Source organism: Dermacentor andersoni, chromosome 7 (assembly GCF_023375885.2).
Source record: "Dermacentor andersoni chromosome 7, qqDerAnde1_hic_scaffold, whole genome shotgun sequence".
Lineage (NCBI taxonomy): Eukaryota > Metazoa > Arthropoda > Arachnida > Ixodida > Ixodidae > Dermacentor > Dermacentor andersoni.
Window position 1 is genome coordinate 152,677,460 of NC_092820.1, and position 3,919 is coordinate 152,681,378.

Here is a 3,919-nt window from a genome sequence, read left to right on the forward strand (position 1 = left end):
TAGCAATGCTTCTTTCTTGACAGTCATGTTCGCCGTAAAAACCCATAAAGTGGAATGCCCCCTAAGGGTGATCGTCTCCGAGAATGGCACGTGGCAGAAATCGGTTGCACTCTTTCTACAAAAGAAGCTAAATCTTCTAAAAAGTGATTATCCCTTCAAAATCTAAAATTCTGAAAAGGTGCGAGGTTTCTTGGAAAATAATCTTGACAAAAGTTTTCTGGCCTTCTTGTTGGACATAAAGGATTAATAGTGCTCCTTGCCCCAAGAAAAACTCCTCCTTTACGTAGAAGAGTGCATAAATTGCTGTTGCTCCGTAGCATTCCAGAATGCTGTAGACATTCCCATAGAAGGTATCCTTGAATTGCTAAGCTTTTATATGCAGAGTACTTGCATTGAATGGAATGACCAGATCTTCATTCAAATGGAGGGTTTCAGTTTAGGCTTATGCATAGCTCCTGTTCTTAGGGACACTTTATAACCCATTGTGATAGTCTAATTTTTCGCCACCTGAAAGATTTTCATAATGCGAATGTGGTTAGATATGTGTACGATTTTTTAAATTTTAATGCAAGGAAGCGAAGATGGTATTCCAGCCTGTCAAGCTCATATTTGCTTAGCGAACTGCGCTTCCTGCCACTCGTGGCCTGATATTCGCCTCGTTTCGTGGCGTGTAAAAATACAATGGCAATCTGCAGCTTTTACATGCAGCTTGTTTGTGTAGCCGTCACAATAGCACATGTATTTCTTATTGCTTGAAAAAAAATGGATATCCAGCATGCGTAATGTACGGAAGACATTGGAGCCTCGCTGGGAGTGATGATTCCAGCCGATGTAAATCAACTCGTAGATCTTTTTCGCGAATTTCGCATTCGTTTAATATTAACGAATGAAATTCCAGAAGATGTTGTTTTACGGTTTTTTTATTTGAAGCTAGAACTTTCTAACAATCATGTGTGCTGGGAGCACCATCCAAGGGCATATAAACAGCTGTTACATTATCATTCATCCCATTCGAAACTTCTTAAAAGAGCAATAGCTGGACATTGCTTATACAAGGCCCCGATTAAATATTATTTCATTCCATGGCAAGAAGTTTCGAAAGACAAGTGACACGACTTTTGTCAGCAAGGTATGCTGACAGTGTTCTAGTATATATAGCTGAGGACAAGTTAAAAAAAGAAACAATAAATTAAGGATACTATCAAGAAGGAAATAGATTCCACACTGTAGTAGTTCCGTAGATGCACAATACCTCGCACCGCCTAATAAAGATAGGAAATCGTAGTAATATCAGACTAGTACTTTCCGCCCCTGAGAAGCTTGGTAAGCTTTACCAAATGACTAATCCTTTCCAGAAAAAGAAAGAGCCTTGCACTGTCAAACATCACGATTCTTTTGTAACGTGTGGGTCTGGCGTGGTATATGAAGTTCCCTTACCGTGTTGTTCCAGCTATATTGGCCATACTGGAAGGTGTCTGAATGAAAGACTTATAGAACACAGGCGGAAGGTGGAGAATTACCCCGATGGGAATTTTGCTGTGCATTGTCATGAGTGAGGAATAAAGAACAAGAAGCCGTGTAAACCCTTGTTCAACATATGTGAGATAGTATCCAAAAATAGGAACCAGGATGGTGGGAGATAATTGAAGCAGATTGCATTAGAAAGGCAGGTGGATCGTTTGTCAGCGCACCTTCTGTTTTTCTGTCGTCGAAGGAAACCAAGTGGAGAACGGTAAAAAGAAGGACACCGACCACTGAAAGAATACAAGAATACATGTGGCTACCCGTGATCGTTTGTAAACTCGGTAGAACGCCATTTCTCTCAGCCCCCAAGGCCTGACTGTGGGCTCCCAAAAAAACGCGCCCCCATACTATATGTGCCCGGTGTCAGAGAAGGCTTAGCCTGCGTTATACGCGGCTATGACGTTCAGGTAGCTCACCTGTCATCCTCCCCCCCCCCCCCCCCCCCACTCCCCACCCCCCAAAAAAAATATTACGCCATCGGCTGGTAAACGTGAAAGACAAGCTTCCGAAGACAAAGTTCCCAGGCATCGTCTACGGGATTCCATGTGAAGACTGCGAGTGCGTATATATCGGCGAGACAGGCAGTCAAAAAGAAAAAATGTAGCATCAAACGCCTTGGCAGAAAATGCAGGTATCTTGAGCCACAGTATTGATTGGGATAACGCCAAGATATTAGAAAAAAAAAGAAATTTGACTTCAAGACAACACTTGAAATCCCTCCTAATCCAAAATCCACTCTGTGAAGGTTGTTGACCAGCGAAGCCGTGTACGTGGGTGCCTTAGTGGCGAACTGTCCATTGCCGTGCGTCAAACGCCGTAGGCATATAAATGGAAGTCGAGGCGCCAGTAGTCGCTCCTCCACGATGTTCAGCCTCGGAAGATGATGAGGCACCGGGAGGGGGGGGGGGGGGAGTTTACATACCAATATATTGTTGCAGAACGCGGCACGACCCCTCTTACTAAGGAGTCGCTGCACTTAGAACAGATAAGTATCTCACCGCACTCTGAGCGCACACACTGATTCACCATACCCAAGGAGATCGTGCGTTGGTCAATGTCCCGCAGTGTAGTAATGGTTGTGAGGTCACTCGGAAACTACAAGCGGTCACACAAAACACTAGGTCACACAAAATTGGTTCCCCACAAGCTCCCCGTCTGAAACCTGGCCGTTGCTCCGCAGAGACGTTCCAAGTTTCTGGGATCGGGGCCACAAAGTTCGCATTTCTTTCCGCTGTCCAGTCTTGGCAGGCAGCACGCTTACGGGGCCGCCACCAGGGGAGAGCGGAAGGGAGGAGATACGCAAGCGCTTTTAACGCCGACAGAGGGAGGGTGGTGCGAACGTAGACATGGCCGACGTGGGTCAACTGTAGTATCTGTTCTTATCAGCTTAATATCTACGAGTTGTATTTGAACCTAATATATTAAACTTATTGGTGCAAGTTGGCGAAGTGCTTAAAGCCTGCTCCATCTTCGCCCCGGGTAGGCTCATGGGGGAGAAATTGTCGATCTACACGGTTCGATAGACTCACGCAGTTTTTTCCCAGAACCTAGCCATATACAGCTTCGCAGTAAAAGACAACGTGCTCACGATCACGTCCCTGCAAAAAATTTACACCAGCAGCAAAGTAGAATACATTTGCTTACTGCTATATTAGCTGTTGTCTGGCTCTGTAATCACGGACCACCACGTGCTCTGCTGGCTTTTCTCACACAAGGATCCTACCGGCCGGCTTGGTCACTGGGCTCTGCAGCTACAAGAATATTCCTATGCAGTCTGTTTATCACGCTATTCAGTGGACGAACCACTCGCCGACCCTGATCGCGATAACGAAGCTTGCGTTTTCTCCGTTCCTCAGCTGCTACACATGCATATTGCGTGTTTCTTGTGGCCGATGCACGTGGGCGCCCCGACGAAGACGACGAACACTCTCTGGCTCTCGAGCTGTCTGCTGAACTGGCCAGCGCTGCAGTTCGCCCTTGTAAATGTACTTTGTATATAGTCTCCAGTCTCAATCCTTCGTTCGCGTAACAATATATATATATATATATATATATATATATATATATATATATATACTGCGATACTGACGGTGTTCTTCTGCTCTGGACCTCTATCAGTTGCACTGCGCTTCTAGCAGACGCCGGAAGTGTGTCGCGTGAGCTGCTGTACCCTTCGCACTGTCGTGAACGCGGTTTAAGTCATATGCGATCTGGGACCTCAAAAATGTGCGACGTAATGCTGACGTGTTTCTCTCTCATTGTGTTCTGCTCCTACAGCCGGTCTCCGAAGGCGACGTGAGTGGAGGGGAGGTAGAACGACGCCATTTACAGAAAGACGCCCATCGCACGGGCATTTTCGAATTTGTTCGATGCCGTAGACGCTAATGCTCGCCGT

The 3,919-nt window shown here is 45.9% G+C and overlaps 1 pseudogene; it reads left to right on the forward strand.

Annotated features, from left to right (window-relative positions):
• The first annotated feature begins 2,870 nt into the window (after window positions 1-2,870).
• On the forward strand, window positions 2,871-3,036 carry LOC126534971 (U2 spliceosomal RNA; annotated as a pseudogene).
• The last annotated feature ends 883 nt before the right edge of the window (window positions 3,037-3,919 follow it).